The sequence below is a fragment of the Mobula hypostoma genome, chromosome 25, assembly GCF_963921235.1.
Source record: "Mobula hypostoma chromosome 25, sMobHyp1.1, whole genome shotgun sequence".
Lineage (NCBI taxonomy): Eukaryota > Metazoa > Chordata > Chondrichthyes > Myliobatiformes > Myliobatidae > Mobula > Mobula hypostoma.
In genome coordinates, this window is record NC_086121.1 from 32,384,483 (window position 1) to 32,409,557 (window position 25,075).

The 25,075-nt window shown below is 42.7% G+C and overlaps 1 protein-coding gene across 3 annotated transcripts in view; it reads left to right on the forward strand.

The window, feature by feature from the left end:
* Window positions 1-25,075, forward strand: part of LOC134337883 (endothelin-converting enzyme 1-like) — a 333,269-nt gene that overhangs the window by 167,889 nt on the left and 140,305 nt on the right. The gene's annotated exons all lie outside the window — the stretch shown is intronic.

Below are 25,075 nucleotides of genomic sequence, written 5' to 3' on the forward strand. Positions count from 1 at the left end.
ATCCTCCCCTAAGGAGTTGCTATCTGAAGTCTTGTGCTCTGTGGCTGTGACCACCTGGCTTTCATTACTTGTAACAATAGTAACCAGGGGATCACTGTGGAAAGAGAGGGGTCAGGGTCAATGGTTTAGAGACCGCAACACAGTCAAACTTAGAAGCTTTCTTTGAAGTTCTTCCAGCTGCTGGATCCAATAACTGGTTAATTTATAACTTTGGTGTATTGGAAAGATTCTGGGTGATAGCACAGATTCCACTGTGGAAATGGATGTGTCGTGCAGAATCATCTGTAAAAGGTTCTGGCAGGGAATCGGATGCCTCGTCATGCTGCTGATGTTCCCTGCAGGGTAGCAGTGCAAGGGGCTGCAGAATTTAATCTGTGTGAGCCCTGGTTTGAGGGTATAACATCCTGAGGGCAAGGGGAGCAAGTTGGAGGCACAAGACAGCGGATGCCGGAAGCTGGAGTAACACAAGAATCTGGATCTCCGCGAGTCATGCAGCATCTCTGGGGGATAAGATGACAGTCAACATTTTGGGTTAAGATCCTTCACCTGTCGTGGTGCTAGCCAGTATAATGAAGTGCAGGGAAGCAGTGCAGTAAGAGCTGGCAAGTGATGGGTGGCTCGAGGTAAGGTGAAAGGGAGCGAGAGGTGGAAATAGTGATGGGGCCTGGGTGGTGATAGGTGGATAGGACAACGTGCTACAGACGATGGAATCTAACAGGAAAGGAAGGTTGACTTTAGAAACAAATGAGGGAGATGGTTTGTACAGATAGGAATGGTAGAGAAAGGGGACTGAGTGGCAGAGTGTGGATGAAAGGCAAATTGAGGGGGCGGAGAAGGGGAAAGAAACAATGATGGGGGTGCAGAGGTAGGTGAAAAAGATCTTGGTTTTGGTCACTTCTAGAATCACATGCACCACATGACTCAAAAGAGGCCATTCAATCTATCGAATCCATGCTGATTACCAGAGCATCTCCATTAATCCCATTCCCCCACTTATTTCCTTATAATCAATCCTCTCTGACTTCAGTTCCCCAACTCACCTGCCACCCAGCTACACTGGGAAATTTACAGGGGTCAGTTAGGCTACCAGTGTATCTTTGGGACGAGGGAGGAAACCCCACCTGGTTACGAGAAGGATGGTGCAAACCCCACGTAAATGGCAGCCAGATTGAGGATTGAATTTGCAGTGATTAATCTGTGGGTAGCAACACTACCTGTTGTTCCATTGCGTTACCCTTCTATTGCCCCAGGAAGCAGTCCTCATTATGAACCACATCTCGTCTTCCAAACGATGCAGTATCAATCTCGATTCATGAGGCAGTGGCTCTCAATATTGCACGTTAACCGATAGTCACTAGACCTTTGGGTCAAATGGTCTCTTGCCCCATCTCCACTGCCGGATACCGAGCTGCCTTCTTTTCATAATCAGCAGGACACATTCGCACTTCCCAATCTACAATAGCACTAACACTCTGGTAGAGGTCCTTGTCTAGATTGGAGAACATGGCTTATGAGGAAAGGTTGAGCGAGGTAGGGCTTTTCCCTTTGGATCAAAGGAAAATGAGAGGTGACTTGATAGAGGTGTATAAGATGAGAGGCAAAGATGAGCAGTGCCTTGTCCCCAGGGTGGAAATGGCAAATACAAGAGGCCATAATTTCAAAATGATTGGATGAAGATATAGGGGTATGTCGGAGGTAGGTTTTTTAACGGAGTGGTGGATGAATGGAACACACGGGTGGTGGTAGAGGCAGATACATTTGGGGCATTTAGGATGTTCTTGGGTACATGAATGAAAGAAAAATGGGGGGCTATGCAGTGAGGGAATGTTAGATTAGTCTTGAAGTGGGTAAAAACATTGGCAGAAGGGCTTTTGCTGTGCTTCAGTGCTCTATACTGTGTGTAAATTGGTCCTTTACCCCTGCCCCTGTTCCAATACTCCCATAAGTTGTTATTTTGATTGTCAGTAGTTATGTACTGACTTGCTCTCAAGTCTCTCTCTGCCGAGCATGGAACAGTACAGCAGAGAGGAAGGCCTTACAGCCCATGATGTCTGTGCTGGGTACAATACCAAATGAAGCAGTGCACTCATCTTCTGTAGTTAGTGCTGAGTTATTCTAATTGTGGAAGCAATTCAGGGACATTTAGTCAGATGTGACATTAGTCCCATTCCATGTCGATAGATAATTAATTTACCTGGTTACAGGTAATACCTTGCCATTGCCTACAATTAATAGAAGCTGAAAATCCAAAATGAAAACAGGAATACTTAGACACTCAGGAGTTAAAGCAGCACCTGTGAACAGGGAAATGGAGTTGTCAGGTTTTCAAGCTGAAATATTAACTCTGTTTTGTTTTCCACAGATATTGCTCAATTGCTAAATCTCAGCCCTCCCCACTGCTTTGATGACATCTGCCATTGATTTTATTTTAGTTCTGGGTCATGTGACTTCTCTGCTGAGCTAACACAAATACCTGAAGACTTGCAGATGATGTCAGTGCATCCGTGGGGGCAGCTTGGAACACTGTCAGGAGCTGAAAGGTTTCTAAGCGAGGGTCCAATGCTGCTTCCAAAACTTGTCCCTGTGCAAATGACTTTTGCATATCCTGTGCCCTCTAGCCAATGCAGTGGCTTTAAAATGAAACAATGTAGGTGGTGCAGTGCAAGATCCTGCAAACAACACCTTGTAAATCAGGAATTCTGGCAGAAATGTTTAGTCAGCAGTTTACCCAAATCAAAGAATCTTTGGGTGATGTGACTTCTCTGCTGAGCTAACACAAGTACCTGAAGACTTGCAGATGATGCCTGTGCTTGTTTCATAACTCATTGAATGCGAGGCCAGTTGTTTGTAGTGGTGACAGCTAATTTTGGCATATGTGTTACCAGAGACTTGTTCTAATGCCCACTCCTCCCTGCCATTCCTTAATGGAGCCTAGTAGCAGTTTTCAGCAAAAGAAGATTTGAGAAATTTTTCCTCTTGATTTAAAGCCAAAAATTGATTTAGCAAACAATAAATCTGTTGATTATGATGCAGTAGTTAATCTGTTGTAGGCTGGCAGTTTTTATATGTCGCTTTGCAGCTCCCACTCTGAGAATTTCTTGGTAACAAGTGACACCTTCATTGTGGACAACAATAACATTGTTCTACCACAGAATGCCACTTTGGGGGAGGGAGGTTGGTCAAGGATTGCAAGTCCAGTGTACTGAAAATCATATCAGTCACAGTTTTCCCAAGCATCATCGGCTCCAGCCCAATCCAACTCTGTTCTATCAGATACATCTGAGCACTTTATAAATTAGTACATTAATCACTGCCATTTGATTTTGTTTCAAATCTTTGTTTATGAAATAATGGTGTTGAGGCATTGGGGATGAAAAGACTTCAAATTGAACTTGAAATCTGAGGGGTGCAGCTAGGAGAGCCAAGAAGATAAAATGCTGGAAGAGCCTGGTGCATTAGTCAGCATCTCTGGAGAAGAATGATCAAAGTTTTGGGTCGAGATCCTTATCAGGGCTAGAGGAGCTGGTGGCTCTCAGCTCCAGTGATTCAATAATGATCTTTGTTGCTCTCTATGTGGAGTTTGCATATTCTCCCCGTGACCATGTGGGTTTCCCCCAAGGTTCTCCATTTCCCCTCCGACATTCTAAAAACTTGTGGGTTGGTAGGTTAAATGGCCACTGTAAATAGAACCTTGCTGGTATAGATGACTGTTAGGATCTGGGATAAATCAATGGGAATATTGGGAGCATAAGATCAATTAGGAATTGGATTGGAAGAGGAATTAGATTATTATTATTATTATTATTGTCTCATGTACTGAGATGCATTGAAAATTTTGTTTTGCAAGGATTTATTTCAAGACAGCAGTACAAAGAAGAAGCAGAATGCAGAACAAAGTTACAGTTACAGAGTGCAGGTAGCCAATTAGGTGCAAAGCCATGATGAGGTAGACTGAGGTCAAGAGTCCATCTTTAACATATAAGATGTGAATGCAGAATCAAAGCTGTCTTTGAGCCAGGTAGTGTATATTTTCAAGCTTTCTCTATTTTCTGCCCAATGGAAGGGAGAAGAGAGATGGCTTGGGGTGGGAGGGGTCTTTGACTTGACTGGCTGCCTTTCTGAGGCAGGGAGAAGTATAGACGCTATGATTAATGTAAAAAAAAAGGGTGCCTGGTTGGTGAACTTAATGGACCAAAGGGCCTTTTTCCTGTACTGCTTCTCCCTACAGCGCTAAGACTATAACCATCCCTTCCACTGGCTCCCTGTCCCCGAAATCTCCCCCCAGGAAAAACCCGGGCAAGCCAGTCTGATGTTTCCACAAGACTCTCCGTGCAGAATCCACTTCTAGCTTGTTGTCCGATGAGTTTTAAAAACTTTCAGAAGGAAACTAAGAAGGTCATTAGAAAGGAAAAGATGAATTATGAAAGGAAGCTGGTGACTAATATCAAATAAGATACTAAAAGCGTTTTTAAGTATATAAAGGGTAATAGAGTTGAGGATATAGGACCAATAGAAAATGATGCTGGAGATATTGTAATGAGAGAGACAGAGATGGCAGAGGAACTGAATGCATATTTTGCATCAGTCTTCACAGAGGAAGACATCTGCAGTATACCGGACATTCAAGAATATCAGGGAAATGAAGCATGTGCAGTGAAAATTACAACTGAGAAGGTGCTCAGGATGCTTAATGGTCTGAGGGTGGATAAATCTCCTGGACCTGATGGAGTGCACCCTCGGGTTCTGATGGAAGTAGCTGAAGAGATTATGGTGGCATTAACAATGATCTTTCAAGAACCGATAGGTTTTGGCATTGTACTGGATGACTGGAAAATTGCAAATGTTACTCCACCATTTAAGAAGGGTGGGAGGCAGCAGAAAGGGAACTATAGACCTGTTAGCCTGACATCAGTGGTTGGGAAGTTGTTAGAATTGATTGTTAGGAATGAGATTACGGAGTACCTGGAGGCACATGAAAAGATAGGCCAAATAGCATGGTTGCCTGAAAGGAAAATTCTGCCCAACTAACCTACTGCAATTTTTTGAGGAAATTTCAAGCAGGGTAGACAAAGGAGATGTAGTAGATGTGGTGTACTTGGATTTTCAGAAGGCCTTTGACAAGGTGCCACACATGAGGCTGCTTAGCAAGATAAGAGCCCGTGGAACTACAGGGAAGTTACTAGCATGGGTGGAGCATTGGTTGATCGGTAGAAAACAGAGAGTGGGAATAAAGGGATCCTATTCTGGCTGGCTGCCAGTTACCAGTGGAGTTCCACAGGGGTCAGAGTTGGGACGCTGCTTTTTACGAGGTATGTCAATGATTTGAACTATGGTATTAATAGATTTGTGGCTAAATTTGCCGATGATACTAAGATAGGTGGAGGAGTGGGTAGTGTTGAGGAAACAGAGAGCCTGCAGAGAGACTTAAATTGTTTAGGGGAATGGGCAAAGAAGTGGCAAATGAAATACAATGTTGGAAAGTGTATGGTCACGCACTTTAGTGGAAGAAGTAAATGGGCACACTGTTAATTAAATGGGAAGAGAATTCAAAATGCAGAGATGCAAAGGGACTTGGGAATCCTTGTGCAGGATATCCTAAAGGTTGACCTCCAGCTTGAGTGGGTGGTGAAGAAGGCAAATGCAATGTTGGCATTCATTTCTAGAGGTATAGAATATAAAAGCAGGGAGGTGATGTGGCTTTATACGTCACTCATGAGACCACACTTCAAGTATTGTGTGCAGTTTTGGGCTCCTTATTTTAGAAAGGATATACTGACATTGGAGAGGGTTCAGAGAAATTACTTTAGTTGAAGGATGGTGAATCTGTGGAATTTGTTGCCATGAGCGGCTGTGGAGGCCAAGTCATTGGGTGCATTTAAGGCAGAGATAGATAGGTTCTTGATTAGCGAGGGCATCAAAGGGAATGGGGAGAAAGCAGGGGAGTAGGGATGACTGGAAGAACTGGATCAGCCCATGATTGAATGGCAGAGCAGACTTGATGGGCCGTATGGCCTGCTTCTGCTCCTATATTTTGTGGTCTAATGAGATGGTGTTGAATGAGAACATAACAAAAGCAGGAGTGGGCAGTTTGTTCCAACGTCCCTCTTGTAGTTAGTTACAATTATTATAGTTGTCAATCCAATTGGCTTTCACACCAAACTTAACTACCCTTCCTCCAGTTTTCCTTCCTGCAAGCACACCATCCTATTTTCCCGGTTTTCCCTTCTCTCCTCATGTTACTGGCTGTCAGCAGGTCGGGCAGCCTCTATGGGGAAAAGAAACAGTGAAGAAGGGCTCCAGGTTTGAAGCGTTAACTGCCTCTTTTCACAGACAATGCCTGCACTGCTGAGTGTTTCTAGCACTTTCTTGTTTATTACTAGTGCTAAATGGTAGCTTTTGGTGGTAGTTATCCTGACGTTACAAATTACAGCTTCATCATCACATAATCACTGGTAACTTCCTTCCTGGCCTTTTTGTTTTACTTTATCCCTTTGGCAACCTCCACACAACCTCCTTTCTAAAACTGATGCAGTTCTGATAAAAGGTCATTGGCCATCTTGAGCATTTTCTGTTTTGGATTTCCAACATCTATTTTTGCTTAATTTGTCCTAACACTTCTCCAGATTTGTCTGGCTGTGTAATTCACATCTGCACGGTTGTATTTTTTTGTAAGTTCAACCACACTTCTATTTACTGAGGGCAGATTCAATTGTGATACGTCTAGATCCACCTTGGTGTTCATATTTGACTACAATTGCAAGGTTTTCTATGGGCTAACATCCTTGTAAGTATATGCTTAGATTGTTACAAATCGTAATGTCAACACAGCCAGGAACCAAGGCAAAGGAAGACCCATGAGGAATTTGGGGATTCCGCAAAATGTGAGAAATCTCAGAGCATTAAATTACTGATTTTTCTTATGTTCTTTCACCTACTATTCTCTGTGAAGATCTTAAAATTAGAATATTCACAGAGAATAGTAGGTGAAAGATCATGAGTGCCTCCAGGGCCTCCACTAGAATACAAGTCTGTTTCTTGTTATCACCTGCCAAAGTGCATCCAGTCTGTTCTGCCATTCCATCATGGCTGATTATTATCTCTCTTCCCCCATTCTCCTGCATTCTTCCCTTAGCCTTTGATGCCCTGTAGAATTCTGAACAAAATTTTGAATTTTGTATTCCCTATTGGTTGGTCCAATTAAGTTGTGGGTTTTCATTTTTGAATCAATAATATATTACTGCTTGTGGGATCTTGTTCTGTAAATTGGCTGCCATATTTCGTTCATTACAGCAATCACTGCACTTAAGGCTCTTCATTGGCTGTCAGGCATTCACTGACCTAGTTCTGATGAAAGGTTATTTGCTGAAGACCTGCTTCTGTTTCTCTTTCCACAGATGCGGCCCATTGTGAGCACATTCTGTTTTAGGCTTTTGGCATCTATTTTTGCTTGATTTCTCCTAACACTTTTCCAGAATTGTCTGGCTATGCATTTCACATCTGCATAATTTTTCTTTAGTTCAACTCAACTTCTATTTACTGTGAATAATCGCTACACTTCACAGGCATTTTATTGACTGTGAGAAACAAAATACCTCTCAGAAGAAATAAGAAATGTTGAGCTGCAGCCTCAGGGTAAGGAGGAAGTATAAAATTTTAATTTCCTACTCATAACACTGTTGAGCAATTGTGGGTGTGTCTGCATCTTAAAGTAAGTTAGTTCTCAACTTCTCCCTACCTCAGAAAAGCAACTAGCATAATCAAACCCCCATACTTCCTGGACATTGTCTTCTTCCCTGCCCATTGGACAGAAGATAGAAAAGCCTGAAAGCATCTACCTCTAGAATCAAGGACAGCTTCTATCCCACCATTATAAGGCTATTGAATGGTTGCTGGCATGATAAAATGGACATAAGATTCTGAAGGTGCTGGAAATCCAGTGCAATATGTATAAAATGCTGGAGTAATTCAGCAGGTGAGGCAACATCTGTAAAGAGGAATAAACAGTCAGCGTTTCATGCAGAGATTTTTCATCAGGACTGGACAGGAATGGGGAGGAAGCCAGAATAAGAAAGTGGGAGGGAGAGGAAAGAGCACAAGCTGGCAGGTGATCAGTGAAACCAGGTGAGAGGGAAGGTGGGTGGGTAGGGGCAAGGGGCAGAAATGAGAAGCTGGGAGCTGAGAGGTGGAAGAGGTAAAGGGCTGAAGAAAAAGCAATCTGATCGGAGAATGAGCCCAAGGAAAATGGGAAGTAGGAGGGAACCAGAGGGAGGTGATGGATTGGTGAGGAGAATAAGTGGCATAAGAGGAGTGTCAGAATGGGGAAGGAGGGAGAAGTTACTAAAGTTGAGGAAATTGATGTTCATGTTACCAGATTGCAGGCTACCCAGACGAAATGTGAAATGTTGCTCCTCCAACCTGAGACTGGTCTCATCATGGCAATAGAGGAGGCCATAGATCAATATCTCAGAATGGAAAGTAGAAATAAAGTGGGTGGCCACCAGGAAAATCGGTTTTCAGTGGCAGATCGTGCGAAGGTGCTTGATGAAGCAGTTCTCCCCCCCCACCCCCGCCCCCAATGTATGTTGTATTTCACCAAAATAGAGGAGGCCACACTTGGCACAGTAGATGACCCTGGCAGACTCTCAGGTGCAGTATTGCCTCACCTAGATAGACTATTAGAGGCTGTGAATGGTGGTGAAGGAAGAGGTCTGGGGTGGATGTAGCACTTGTTCTGTTTTCAGGGATGAGTGCCAAGAGGTAGGTTAGTGGGTGTGGGGAGTATTGAGTGAACAAGGGAGTCCTATAGAGAGCCGTCCATGTGGAAAGGTGTGTTTCATGATAGGACCCCACTGAAGATGGTGGAAGTTATGCAGAATGATGTGCTGGATGTGGAGGCTTGTTGGGTGGTAGTTAAGAACAAGGGAACTCTATCCCTGTTATGGCAGCAGAAAAATTAGGTAAGGGCAGACGTCCAGAAAATGGAGGAGATGCAGGTGAGGGCAACATCAATGGTACTGGAAGGGAAACCCCATTCTTTGAAGAAGGAGGATTTCTTAGATGTTCTGGAATTGAAAGTCTCATCCTGAGAACAGATACAGCAGAGACAGAGGAACTGAGAAAAGGGAAATAGCATTTTTACAAGTGACAGGGTGGGAAGAGGTATAGAAAGATAGCTGTCAGCCAGTAGGTTCATAAAAGATATCAGTAGATGGATTGGATCCAGACATAGAGACAAGGAGATGGAGAAAGGCGAAAGAGGTGTCCAAGATGGGCCAAGTAAATTTGAGGGCAGGGTGGAAGTTGGAGGCAAAGTGGATGAAATTGACAAGCTCAGCATGGATCCAGGAAGCAGCATCAATGCTTCAGGACCAAAAAGGATGATGAAATGGACTCTTGACCTCACAATCTACCTAGTTATGATCTTGCACTTTATTGTTTACCTGCACTGTACTTTCTCTGTAACTGTAACACTTTATTCTGCACTCTTGTTGTTTTACCTCGTACTACCTCAATGCACTGTTACAATGAATTCTTCTGTATGAATGGTGTGCAAAACTTTCAATGTATGTTGGTGCATAAGATAATTTACCAAATTAGATGTGCTTAAGTTTTGGTTAAGTGGTATTGTGTGTAGGATTGCAGCTAGGGAAAGGACAGTTGAGGTATAGCTCCTGTGAGCCAGGTTCAGTCCTGGCCTCAGATGCTCTTTGTGTGAAATGATACACCTGATTGGTTTACTCAAACTACACTGGTTTCCTCCCACAGTCCCAAAAATATGCTGGTAGCTAAGTTAATTAGCCACTGTAATTTCTCCAAGTGCACAAGTGAGAGGAAGAATCCAGCAAGATTTGGTAGGAATGTAAAGATACTGGGATTAGTGTAATGTTACTGTAAATGGATATTTGATGGGTGGCATTAACTCAAGGTTCAAAGTAAATTTATCATCAAAGTGCATATTTGTTACCCTATAAGACCTTGAGATTCATCATCTTGAAGGCATTTATAATTAAAAAAAGTAGAATCTTACAAAAAGAAGTACAAAGATTGACAAACAACCAATGAGTAACATAAAACTAACTGTGCAAGTAAAACTAACACTGAGGATGTGAAAAAAGGATCTAGTGATTTCGCAGCTGTCCCATCTTATTTACAATTGAATTCCAATTCTTACTTGGAGCGAGAACTTGATCTTTGTTAAAATTCTTTTCCTCCAGTTTTATTTCAATGGCTTCCTTTGCAGGAGGTCCCAAAAGCCACTGGCGTTGCACAGTAGTTTTGTGCCATCGAAGTCAATCCTATGGCCATTGCAAATACAATGTTCTACCGGCGAATTCTCCAGGTAACTCAGATATGCCTCCTGTGCTCCTTCGTGTCAGTTAAAATTGATACCAGTACTCAGCTAGAAGCCTGAGATGAGTTTATGGCTGAGAACACAAGTTCTCAGTGAGCCTGTAGGTTGTAGCATCAATTCTGTGTAATAGTGAATGAAGCTATCCATGCCATTTCAGGAGTCTGATGTTTGTAATGTAACTGGACGGGAGGAGAAGATGGCGACGTGCCTGCATGTGCTCAGCCCTCCGGTGAAAAATGATATCGTATCTCTTAAATAGGGGCCGTGGACAATTCTGATTTGATGGAGAATGGACGTGAAAGCACAGAGGAATATGTGGAGAAATTTCTGAAACGCCCGTCCGCTGCTGTCGTTACTGTGTGGTCGGGAATCTTTCGGCGGGTAGGCCTCAAAATCCCCGGCCTTGCCTGCTTTTGGCGACCGAGAAGGAGGTTGAATCATTTGGACAGAGATGGCGCTCAGTACTCGGTGTCGGAGAGCTGATCAGAGCTCGAAGTTATCAGATGACTCAGAGTCGGACCATGGTTGGGTATGGCAGGGAGAGTTTTTCTTCCTTCTCCCATCTGCGTGAGATGTGGGACATTTCAGAGACTTTGAACTTTTTACTGTGCTCATGGACTTCTTCATCAAGTTATGGTATTGTTGCACTGTTGTAACTATCTGTTATAATTATGTGGTTTTGTCAGTTTTTTCAGTCTTGGTCTGTCCTGTGTTTTGTGATATCACACTGGAGGAAATAATGTATCATTTCTTAATGCATGCATTACTAAATGACAATAAAAGAGGACTATGTGTCTTCATAATCTAAACTGTTACCTGTTCCTGAACCTGGTGGTGTAGAACCCAAGGCTTCTGTACCTCGTATCCATTGGTAGTAATGAGAAGAGGGCATGGCCTGGATTTTGGAAGTCTTTGATGGATGCTGCTTTCTTGTGGTAGTGCTCTATGCAACTGTACTCAATGGTAGGGAAGGCTTCTGCTCTGGACTGGGCTGTATCCACCACTTTCTGCAGCCATTTCTATTCCTGGGCATTGATGTTTACACATCAGGCTGTGATGCAACCTGTTGGGATATTTTCCACTGTGCATCGATAGAAGTTTGTCAATGTTTTAGATAACATGCCAAAATATATGCAAGCTTCGAAGAAAGTAAAGCTGCTGTTGTGCCCATCACCTCCCAACTTCATACTTCATCCCCCACTACCCACCCAACTTCCCAGTCATTTGGTCTCATTTATCACATGCCAGCTTGTATTCCTTCCCCTCACCCTCCCCCAACCTTATTCTGGCTCTTACCCCTTTCCTTTTGTCCTGATGAAGGGTCTCAGCCTGAAAATTCGACTGTGTTCACTTCCAAAGATGCTGTCTGATTTGCTGAGTTCCTCGCTGCATTTTGTGTGTTGTTCAAGATTTCCAGCATCTGCAGAACCTCTTGTGTATTCTATTGACATCTCTGGTTAGAAGATGTTCAAGCCTAAAGAGGCAGTGACTTGCATGGTAGAATGCAGACTGTCAATGGGTATCTTTGCTGAGCCTTCTACCTATTTGCCCTTTAGTATCTTAAACCATTCTCAAAGATTGTCTATGAGTTTCTGCCATAAGTTAGCTGCAGTTTATCCAGTAGCTTGATGGGGTAAAGTCATAGAACAATTCGGCACAGAAACAAGTCCTAAAGCCTATCTAGTCCATACCGAACTATTATTATTCCGCCTAGTCCCATGGGCCATAACCTACCATACCCCTCCCTTCCATGTACCTATCCAAGTTTCTCTTAAATGTTGAAATTGCTTTGCACTTATGATTGTGTAGCTAAGGATAATTCCAGTGCCATATTCAAGTTTGCTGACACCAACACTGTTGCAGGCCAAATCAAAAGCACTAATTTATCAGTATCTTAGGGGGGAGATGCAAAATATGACTATGTGGTGCCATAACAACAGCCTCTTAATGTCAGTAAGACCAAGGAGTTAATTATTGAGGAGAAGGAAATCAGAGGTCCATGATCCAGTCCTCATTGGAGGATCAGAGGTGGGGAGAGTCAGCAACTTTAAATTCTTCAATATTATTATTTCAGAGGACCTGTCCTGGGCCCAGCACATAAATGCAATTAAGAAGAAAGTGTGGCAGCACCTCTACTTCTTTAAGAGTTTGTGAAGATGTCCTGCCAAATCTAAAACTTCGACAAACTTCTATAGATGTGTAGTGGAGAATATATTGACCAGCTGTACCACAGCCTGGTATGGAAACACTAATGGCCTTGAATGGAAAATCTTACAAAAAGTAATGGATAAAGCCCAGTTCATTGTAGGTAAAGCCCTCCACTGAACACCTCTACATAAAAGGTTGTTGCAGAAAAGCAGTATCTATCAACCTGGACATGCTTTCTTCTCATTGCTGCTATCAGGAAGGAGGTATGGGAGCCTCAGGACTCACACCACCAGGTTCAGGAACAGTTATTACCCCTCAACCATCAGGCTCTTGAACCACAGGGAGTAACTTCACTCAACTTCTCTTGCCCCATCATTGAAATGTTCCCACACCTATGGACTCACATTCAAGGACCCTTCATTTCATTTTCTGTAATTGCATATTTATTCACTATTATTGTTTCTTTCTTTTTGTACTTGCACAGTTAGTTGTCTTTTGCACATTAGGTGGACACCCAAGTCGGTGTGGTCTTTCACTGATTCTGTTACGGTTATTATTCTGTTATGGATTTGAGTATGTCCACAAAAAAGTGAATCTCAGGGTTGTATATGACAAATATGTACTTTGATAATAAATTTAATTTGAACATTGAAATCAACCCTGTATTCACCACATGCACATTCTAGCCACCCTCTGAGTGAAGAATTTCCTCCTCATCGTGTTCCCCTTAAACATTTCACCTTCACCCTTAACCCATGACCTCTAGTTCTAGTTTCACCCAACCTCAGTGAAAATGTCTGCTTGCATTTACCCTATCTGTACCCTTCATTGATCGGTATGTCTCTATCAAATCTCCCCGCAGTCTTCTATGTTCCAGGGAATGAAGTCCAACCCTATTCAGCCTTTCCCTAGAACTCAGGTACTCAAGTCCCCACAACATCCTTGTAAGTTTTCTTTGCGCTTTTTCCTTGCAATTTTTCTTCGCACTCTTTCAGTGTTATTTACATCTTTCCTATAAATAGGTGACCAAATCTGGACCCAATACTCCAAATTTGGCCACTCCGTCTTATACAATTTCAAAATGACATCCCAACTGCTGTACTTAATACGTTGATTTCTAAAAGCCAATATGCCAAAAGCTTTCTTTATGACCCTATTGACCTGTGACACCACTTTCAAGGAAATATGGATCTGTATTCCCATTTCCCTCTGTTCTACTGCATTCCTCAGTTCCTTTCCGCGTACCATGTAAGAACTACCCTGGTTAGTCCTCCCAAAGTATAACACCTCACACTTGTCTGTATTAAATTCTGTCTGCCATTTTCAGTCCATTTTTCTAACTGGTCCAGATCCTGCTACAAGCTTTGATAGCCTTTCTCGTTCTCCACTACACCCTGAATCATGGCCTCATCTGCAAATTTGCTGATCCAGTTTATCACATTATCATCCAGATTGTTGATGCAAGGACAAACAACACCGGTCTCTGTGGCACACCACTATTCTCAGGTCTCCAGTCAGAGAGGCAACCATCAACTACTACTCTCTGGCTTTTCCCACAAAGCCAATGTCTAATCCATCATCTTGAATGCCAAATGACTGAACCACCTCAACCAACTTTCCATGTGGGACCTTTATCAAAGGCCTTGGTAAAGTCCATGTAGCCAACATCCACTGTCTTGTCTTCAACTTTCCTGGTAACTTCCTCAAAAAAAACTCTATACAATTGGTTAGACATGATCTATGGTGCACAAAACCATGGTAACTATCGCTAATCAGTACCAGTCTACCCAAATACTTGTATATCCAGTCCTTTAGAAAACCTTCTGATAACCTTTCCACTTCTGATGTCAGGCTCACTAGCCTATAAATTCCTGGCTCACTCGTAGCCTTTCTTAAACAACAGAACATTGGCTATCCTCCAATTCTCTGGCACCTCACCTGTGGCAAAGGAAGTTTTAAATATCACTGCTGGGGCCCCTGCAGTTTCCGCACTAGCCTCCCAAAGGGACCAAAGATGCATGCAGAGTTGCTGTTTTCCCCATACTCGGGAGGGGGGGTGGTGGTGTCAGAAGCTGAGATGTGAAGAAATTTCTTCACCCAAATAAAAAGACTCTGGAATTCTCTGTTAAACAGGGCAGTGGATGCTCAATCACTGAGTATATTCAAGATGGAAATCAATACACTTTGGGAAAACACACACAGTGCTAGAGAAACTCAACAGATCAGGCAGCATCTATGGAAATGAATAAACAGTTGATATTTCAGGTCAAGGCCCTACGTCAGAACTCCTGAAGATTTCCAGCATCTATAGATTTTGTGAATACACTTTGGGATATTGAGGGGATTGTGCATTATGAAATCAGTGCAGTTAAGTGCCATTGAGGTAAAAGATCAGCCATGCTTTTCTTGAATGGTGGAGCAAACGTAAGGGATGAATAGTGTATTCCTTTTTCTTATGTTATCAAAGTGTGTTCTTCAAGAGAACACTGGACAATATGAATCTACCCAATTTCTCATTAATTTCTTCTGGGGCTTAATATCATTAATGAACAGCATTAATGAAAAGAGATGGTTGTTGACTTCAGGAGGACACGGAGCGACCACTCTCCGCTGAACATCGACGACTCCTCCGTAGAGATCATTAAGAGCACCAAATTTCTTGGTGTTCACCTGGTGGAGAATCTCACCTGGTCCCTCAACACCAGCTCCATAGCAAAGAAAGCCCAGCAGCAATTCTACTTTCTGCGAAGGCTGAGAAAAGTCCATCTCCACCACATTCTGCAGAGGTTGTATCAAGAGCATCCTGAGCAGCTGCATCACGGCCTGGTTTGGAAATTGCATCATTTCGGATCGCAAGACCCTGCAGCGGATAGTGAGGTCAGCTGAGAAGATCATCAGGGTCTCTCTTCCCGCCATTACAGACATTTACACTGCACGCTGCATCCGCAAAGCAAACAGCATTATGAAGGACCCCACGCACCCCTCACACAAACTCTTCTCCCTCCTTCCATCTGGAAAAAGGCACTGAAGCATTCGGGCTGTCATGACCAGACTATGTAACAGTTTCTTCCCCCAAGCCATCAGACTCCTCAATACCCAGAGCCTGGCTTGACACCAACCTACTATACCCTCTACTGTGCCTGCTGTCTTGTTTATTATTTATTGTAGTGCCTGCACTGTTTTGTGCACGTTATGCAGTCCTGGATAAGTCTGCAGTCTAGTGTAGTTTTTGTGTTTTTTTTTCTTATGTAGTTCAGTGTAGTTTTTGTATTGTTTCATGTAGCACCATGGTCCTGGAAAACGTTGTCTCGTTTTTACTATGTTCTGTACCAGCAGTTGTGGTTGAAATGACAATAAAAAGTGACTTGACTTTGAAAACAATTTCTTGGCAGTTTGTCGTTCTATGAAGATTTATTATATCAACTGTTCTTGATGAGATTATTTTATTATAATGTTCATTGTTCTTTGTAGATGGACAGGATCTTCTGGATAGATAAAACTAATCACCCCTGTTTTATAACCTACAATTAATAAGAATAACTAGCAATAACGAGATCTCAACATTAAATAAGTATTCAGCCAGCAGATTGAGTAGAACAAGAGCCAGATAAAGGAGTCAACGTAGCTCATTGTTTCTACAGGAACAAGAATTTTCTCAAGAATACTGTATATACTGCTGATAAACAGTTGGTAGTTTAGATTATTGAAGTAAACAAAATTGTGAACTATGTTTTGGGATTTTTGCTTTTTTGAACTGCTGACTGATCCCTGCGATGCATCAGTGCTTTCAAATCAAAACGGCTACTGGTTCCCATCATTGTCACTTGCAAAGTATTAAATCTGTAAAATTCTAGATTCAGTCTTTTGAAAAGGGTTGGCTGCACAAAGAAAATATTAGGTAGTACCAAAATATGTGGTTTTTAAGGAAGACCTGGTTGCTGCTGGATGTATTGAAGTTTAGCTGGCATGACTGAGTTGGTGGTAAAAGAGGAGGGTGTTTGCATTAGTGAAACAGTGTGTAGTAAGGCTTGGCATTGAATGTCCTGTATTTAACATACCATCCAAAGCTGGCTCTTGGGAGCAATATTGATAAGCCTGACTCTTCTCCTGCACACAAAGCTCCACTTTATACTTAACAATTAACTTTTCATTTGGAAAATGCCAGAGGCTCTGCTTGCCACAATTGTGCTTCTAGATGTTAGAACATTCAACAGCTCAGGAAGCATCTGTGGAGAAGAGAGTTAACATTTCTGGTCAATGATGCATCACCAGAACTGGGAAAAGTTAGAAGCCTGAGGTTTTGGAAAGTGGGAATAGTACTGGGGGGAATAGATGCAGGGCCAGGAGGCTATCCTCCAGGTGAGAGTGAATGGTAATAGAGATGGATGAAAGAGGATGATCAAAGTGTATCTGAAAGGGCAGCAAAATAAAAACGGCAAGTTAAGTATGAAATACAAAGATGGAGGGAAAATAGGCAAATTGAAACTTGTGGACTGGAACAGCTAAGTCTCCTTGAAGCTTTAAGTAACAATGTGATAAAGTTCTAACATTTATTTTTAAGGCAGAGAATTTATTATCCACTTGTCAAAGCTGTTGCTTCCTCCAGCTGGATCTCCAGTCAATTCCTTTACATCAAGTTTCTGTTTGAACCACTACTTGTGTAGCAGTGTACAATCAGACCATTCTGGTGTGGAAAGCTTTTGTGAATCTTCTCTTACCCCAGTCTTTCTCTGCCCTCAGGTTAGTCCAGAGTATCCTTGACTCTCTGGACATTACTTCAGGCAACCTGGGAGAGCAAGCATTGGTGCAATTAAACTAAGTTATAAATTGCTTTCAATTTCTTACAATATTTTTACTTGTATTAGAGAATGTTGGAGGAGATAATCATCTAACTGCAAGACCAAAATTGTGAAATTATCCACTGGCTTGGTGTGTCTGTTTACTTTGCGCTTTGATAATATTATACCATGTCGCAGCCACCACCCTGAGACCAGGCATTGTCCTAGTGCCTGAGTTTACTAAGCAAGTGGTGCTGCTGGAGCTGACAGTCCCATGGGAAGATAGCTTGGAAGAGGCCTTTGAAAGGAAGCTCTCCAAGTATGCAGGACTGGTCAGCAACTGTCAGCAGGCTGGATGGAGAGCGAGGTGTCTCCCAGTGGAGGTTGCTTGTAGGGGATTCATAGCCCGTTCTTTAGTTAGAGCCTTCAGCATTTTGGGCATCGAGGGAGAGAGGAAGAGGAGAGCCATTCGCAGTACCACCGATGCGGCAGAGAGGGCCTCAAGATGGCTGTGGCTCAAAAGAGGGGAGCCATGGAGTCATAAGTAGCTAGCCATCTGGACACAAGCTGCGGTCTGATCAGCCCCGGCTGGGTCACCTGGAGGAGGTTGTATGATGTTGAAAGACCCGAAACACCCGATGATTCCAGGAACATCACTGAAGATGTGTCCAGAAGCGTCAGTAGATGTATGTACACAGCAGTGGTGGGTTTTGTCGTCAATCAAAGCAGTTAATGTTTTACATGACTTCTGATGGTCAGTCCTGTCGAGCAGCGTTACAGGTGTAAAACTGTTCTTCAGCATCACTCAATAACGTCACTGGATCATCACCAGATGTTTGTTGTGTGAACTGGGAATTCCAACAGCCTTCAAACTGGTATTATTCCAGATAATTGTGCTGGGTATTATTCTAATGTAGATTAGAACATGTTAAACAAATTTCAAATTAACTTCTAACCTGGCATCTGGACTAGCAGAAAACAGAAAATGCTGGAAATTTTCTGACAGCATCAGTGAAATGATAAATAAAGTTAACCTTTCAGGTTAAAGATTTTTTGTCAGAATCACTGAGCTGGCAGCTCTTTGATTTCAAGCCTAACCCCTGGTTCTAACCAGCGTTTAGCTATATCTATATTTCATCTATTGTTTTGGTTTGAGTATTACTCTATTCTCCTTTCCTTGCACCTTTTTATTTTTTTTTTACCTGGTGCTATTTTGGAAAGATCCTTGCGTTGATTAAGTCATCTTTTGTATCTAGGCCATGTTATACTGGATGTAAGAAGCTCTCAGAATCTACATTATCCATTCATTCTTATGTGATCCCCCACGTGTGTTGGGCACGTGGCCAACTGGTTAAGGCGTTCATCTAGTTATCTCAAGGTCGCTAGTTCGAACCTCAGCTGTGGCAGCGTGTTTGTGCCCTTGAGCAAGGCACTTAATCACACATTGCTCTAGTCTGTGCGAGGAATGGCGCCCCACACAGACTTCCAATCTGCGCCTTGTAAGGCATGAAAATGCCCGATGCAGGCCTCTCATGGTCTGAGTCAATGTTCCCCTCCCACCCTAGGTCTCCTGCCCTGCATTCTGAGTGCTGACAAGTGTGAATCTCTAGAACTCCAGTCCTTAACTAATGCCAGAGCCTTTGTTCAAAATGGAATTCTCTTCCTAATTTCCTTTGTCTAACAGTCTCATCCCTCCAAAAGCTGCCACAAATTCCTCATTAGTCCATAATCTCTCCCTTGGGCTGTAACTGTAGCATGGTCTCTTTCCTAATTTACATTTAAACTCTTCCAAAATAAATGGATGTTGTGCAAATTGGTCTTTGAAAATCGAAGGATGGCTTGCAAGCAACGGTAGTGTTGTTCAGCTCTCCCATAGAATGTTTGCAATGTAAAAGCAGCAGTGCTTACTTTAAGTTGCCAAACATTAGAACCTATCTTTTCCAATCAGGTTAAGTGATTTTTAAAATGCATCATTAATGGTTAGTTATTTCCTCCTCAAGGGCACTTTGACAAATTTTGAATTTATTAGCATCACCTGTGACTTTTAATTTCCTGGAAAATCTTCTGGATTATCTGGACCAGTGTTATTCAATATATTAGCCATTAACCAGATGTGGCTATATATAAATCCAGATGTAACACATTTTATTTCAGATTAGTTACTTATGAGTAGTAGGCATGTAGCCAGGCTTGTCCCAAAACTTGTAATTGCATGTGCACTTAAAATTTGACTTTTGCTTATTGCTGGCAAAACTTAAAGGTAGAGTCTACAAGTGCTTTTTTTTTGCTTATTTTAACTGCATGTCTATTTTGGTAATATATTGAATATATATTAAATGAATAGAGGAGCAAAATGACTTTACCTATAATTTGTTAGTCATTTCATACTAAGTTTTTGTTTAAAAATGCAGTGTCGTCATGGCAACAGTGATTTAGACCAAGCCATCAAAGAATGTTTGTCATTAGTTTGTGAAAGTGCAAAATTATGGCTTATAACTTCACAGCCTTCATCTCTAGTATTCCATCTATTATCCTCCAACCTGATGGTATGAATATTGATTTCACCTTCCAGTGAACAAAATTCCACCCCCCCTTCTCTATTCCCCACTTTGAACTGACCTTTCACTTCATCTACCCCCTGGGTCCCCTCCTCCTTCCCTTTCTCCTGTTGTCCACTCTCTTCTCCTATCAGGTTATTTATGCTCCACGCCTTGACCTTTCCCACCCACCTGGTTTCACACGTCACCTTCCAGCCAGCCTCTTTCCCCTACCCCTGCCGTTAATTCAGGCACCTCCCCCCTTTCCCCTCAGTTCCGAAGAAGGGTCTCGACCCAAAACATTCTGCTTACTCTTTTTCATAGCTGCAGCCTGACCTGGTGAGTTTCTCCAACATTTTGTGTGTGTTGGTTCATCTCTTGTAATGTTTTTCAAGAGTATCAGCAACCTTCCTTACACAGAAGACATCTTTATGAATTACTCTGAGGCTTGCTATAGTTGGACAAGTTCCATAGTGTCCTCATCTCACTGAGATCATAAATTACCGTTCAGCAATATGACAACATATTCCTTCCCCAGACACTACCATGGAATCCTGCACAACCAACCCATGTGAATTGTGGCATTTCTGCTCACGTCTCCTCTTTTTTAAAAGCACACAACCTTCAGTAATGCGCTCTGTGCTGCACTAGCATCTCAGTTTGGATTTTAGATGTCATTTCTTGGAGTGGAAATTGGCCCCATTATATGAAATGGGCAGTGTGGCCTCCTTGAGTTGATCTAGCAGTAATGCAGAACAGAAACAGGGACATTCAGCCAGTCCCCTTTTACCAAGAGATTGGAGGACCACTGGGTATTACTTCTGTCCTTGAGAATCTGCTTCTCAGCTTCGCTGGTAGATTGCCTGCCTATGATCCGTACCCCTCCATTCCCTGCATGTTCGTGTGTCTGCTAGAACCCACCTTAAACACTGCTTTCGTATCTCTTCCCACCACTCTCCCTGGCAACCAATTCCAGAACCTGCCACTCACTGTGTGTCTATAGAAGTAACTTTCCCTGCATGTCTCCTTTAAACGTCTTCCCACTCACCTTAATGCACTTCCTCTTGTATTGGACATTTTTACCCTGAGAGGAAAATTCAGACTGTCTACCCTAAATCTCTCATAATCTTATAAACTTGATGTGAATTGGTAAACAGCAATTTTTTTTAATCAAAAAAAAAAGGAAAATAAAATTCACAGTGCAGGGAAATCAGTATGGATTGAATAGTGCTGCTAGGAGCCAGGGTAGGTCTGAGGGCTGAATGACATCGTCAAGACATTCATTTGGTTAGCAGAATGCTAACGATAACAAAACTAAAGATAACAAAATTTAAGAGACTACTAGACAGGTATATGGAGGAATTTAAGGTGGGGGGATATATGGGAGGCAGGGTTTAAGGGTCGGCACTACATTGAGGGCCGAAGGGCCTGTACTGTGCTGTACTGTTCTATGTTCTAAAACTCAAGTAAAATATTGCAGATGCTAGCAATCTGAAATAAAAATAGAAAATGTTGGCTATTTTCCACTGGTCGGGCAGCATCTGCAGAAACAGAAAATTTTATGTTTCAGATTTCTCCAAAGACAAGATCTGAAATCTCAACTGTTTACTTCCCTTTGGCTGCTACCTAACCTGCTGAGTATTTGTAACATCTGCTTTTATTGCTCCTAAGAACAATTTGGTCTCCATTCTAAAGCTCCGTGTAGGTGTTACCTCGGAACCTGTATTGCCTGTTGGGCCCCACTATAGCCATCAGTTGCCAATATAGTACCAGCAAGGGAACATTGAGAACATGCAGGATGGCCTTCAGGGCACTGGAGTGGCCAGTGACTGTTGGCCCACTCAATATTTTGTTGTGCAAACAAATGGGGAGAGGGCCTTCTGCTGTGATCAGCCATGGCGGGGATCAGTAACTGTGGGGTGTTGATGGGTGTTGTGAATGTGTATGGTGGAGTAGGGTAGGGAGAGTATTAGAGCACTGGGTTGGTTTCAGGTGGAGAGAAGGTTTAATGTAACTGTAGATTTGAGTGGAACAGGGCTGACCTTAGGGAGTTGGAAGATTGCCAGGGTGTTAGCCAGCTCAAAATAAATAGCCCCAGTTTGCCACTGTTTCAGGAGGATTTGGTTTTCCAGGGGGAAAAACTGCAGATGCTGGAAATCTGATATGAAAACAGAAAGCTATTGCAAGCCTTCATTAGGCAGCATCTTTGGTGAGAGAAACAGTTGCCATATCCTGAGAAGACCAGGTGATGGCCTAATTCAGCATAAAGTGGTATAAATTTTCTCACTTTGCTCCAAATAGACAACCGATTAGAAAAATGGCATCAATTGTGCCTCTCACACAATATTCCCAATTTTTCAGGTTATTGTAAATTGTTATTTTTGTTTTTCACGCTAGAATATAATACAGCCAGAGAAAAGACAGCAAAGGGATCCAAGAAAATGTGATCTTTTGTCTCATCTGCAGTTTGTGGGTTGGGGTGGCTTTGGCAATAAAACACTTGGTACTCTGAGGCACTGAAAGGTGTTATAGTAAAGGATGTTCTCAAAAGCAACTGGACTAATTTCCCTCCAGGTGAGGCAACACATCACCTGCAAGTCTGTCAGGGTTACCTAATGTAGTTGGAGCTCCCAGTGCAGGCTCCTCACATCAGTGAGAGCCGTTGCAAATTGGGAGACTAAGCACCTTTGCATTGTCCGTTGCAAAAGCCAGGGCCTCCCAGTGTAGAACCATTTTAATTCAACCTCCCATTCCCATTCTGAAATGTCTGTCCACGGCCATAATGATACCAACCTCATATTCTTCTTTGGTAGCCTTCAAACTGATGGTATGAACGGAGATTTCTCTAACTTCCAGTAATTATCTCCTTAACTCTGCCCATCATATCCCTTCGGTTCGCTTCCCCCTTCCTCTGCTTCCATGATCCAGTGTCCTCACATTATTGCTCCAGCTTCAGCCCTTTACGTCTTCCATGTGTCACTGCCCAGCTACTTATTTCATCTCTTCCGCCCCACCTCCCCAACCCACACTTCTTCCCCTCACCTGGTTGCACCTATCACCTGCCAACTTGAACTCCCTTCCCTCCCCCGCATTATTCTGACTTCTGCCCGCGTCCTTTCCTATCCCGATGAACAATGTCAGCTCGAAATGTTGATGGTTTATTCCCCTCCATAGATGCTGCCTGACTTGCTGAGTTCCTCCAGCATTTTGAGTGTGTTGCTCTAAAAAAAAATGTTCAGCTGTATGTAGTGTCCATGAGATCCAGAGCAAACATTGATGCAATTAAACAAAGTTATACATTGGTTTCAAGTTCTTTCCTGCAATAGAGAATGTTGGAGGAGATAAATATTGGCTTAGTGTGTCTGTTTACCTTGCATTTCGATAACATTAGTGAGGGGCGGTGGTTTGTCAATCATGAGAAAGCAAAGCAGTTAATGTTTTGCATGAAATGACTTCTGATGGTCTGTCCTGTCAAATAGTGTCACAGATGTAAAACAGTTCTTCAATTATAGGGCAGCATCACTCAATAACATCACTGGATCATCACCAGGTACTTGCTGAAATGTTTCCTAAAATGATAATTGTGTGTCCTCAGTCTCCTGTACCTCTTCCCTGAAGGTAGCAATGAAAAGATGGAAACACTCAATAAAACTTTCTGAAATGCATTAGACATATCTGGACGGGTCTATGAAAAGCTGTCAGCAGATGGATTGAACTGGAAAGTTCAAATAAAGACAGAAAACGCTGGAAATATTTCTAGGTTGAAGACCTCTGTCAGCTGGAAATTCTTTCTTCTCATGATACTTAAAGAGATAGTTTTCTCCATCATTTTCTTTTTTCCAGAGTCTGTAGTGCTTTGATATTTCATTGGGAAGTTGGGCTGAATGGCCTCATGCCATTTCATGATTCGAATAAGACCCTTTACAGTACATGCAAACACTCCTTCAGGTTAATTGCTCTCCGTTTAACCTTTGTGTTTCATCAAGGTTGTGGTAGATTAGGGGTTGTTTGGACCATATCCAACCAAAAGAACAAAGTGTGTGCATATGTACCATGTTGAACATTATTGTAGATTCCTATCTAAATAGTTGGCTTTATAAACAACACAGGACAAAATATTTCAACCTGTTAAGTCCCTGCATTACACATTTACCACCTCTTCCTGTAACACTGTCAAACATTTCCTCTTCCCTTTCTCATGTGTGTGTATTTCATCCTCCAGCAGCTGATTCCCACAATGTTCTTAGAAACATAGAAAACGTACAGCACAATACAGGCCCTTCAGCCCACAAAGCTGTGCCAAACATGTCCTTATTTTAGAACTACCTAGGTTTACCCATAGTCCCCTATCTTTCTAAGTTCCATGTACCTATCATTTCCGCCTCCACCACCGCCGCCAGCAGCCCATTCCACGCACTCGACACTCTCTGCATTTTTAAAAAAAAAACTTACCCCTGACATCTCCTCTGCATCTACTTGCAAACACCTTCAAACTACGCCCTCTCGTGCTAGCCATTTCAGCCCTGGGAAAAAGCCTCTGACTATCCACACGATCATTGCCTCTCATGATCTTGTACACCTCTATCGGGTCACCTCTCATCCTCCGTCTCTCCAAGGAAAAAAAGGCCGAGCTCACTCAACCTATTCTCATAAGGCATGCTCCCCAATCCAGGCAACATCCTTGTAAATCTCCTCTGCACCCTTTCTATGGTTTCCACATCCTTCCTGTAGTGAGGCGACCAGAATTGAGCACAGTACTCCAAGTGGGGTCTGACCAGGGTCCTATATAGCTGCAACATTACCTCTCGGCTCTTAAACTCAATACCACAGTTGATGAAGGCCCATGTACTGTATGCCTTCTTAACCACAGAGTCAACCTGTGTAGTAGCTTTGAGTGTCTTATGGAATCAGACCCCAAGATCCCTCTGATTCTTCACACTGCCAAGAGTTTTACCATTAATGCTATATTCTGCCATATTTGATCTACAAAAATGAACCACCTCACGCTTATCTGGGATGAACTCCATTTGCCACCTCTCAGCCCAGTTTTGCATCCTATCAATTTCCCGCTGTATCTTCTGACAGCCCTCCACACTATTCACAACACCCCCAACCTTTGTGTCATCAACAATTTACTAACCCATCCCTCCGCTTCCTCATCCAGGTCATTTTTAAAAATCATGGAGAGTACGGGTCCCAGAATTGATCCCTGAGGCACACCACTGGTCACCGACCTCCATGCAGAATATGACCCTTCTACA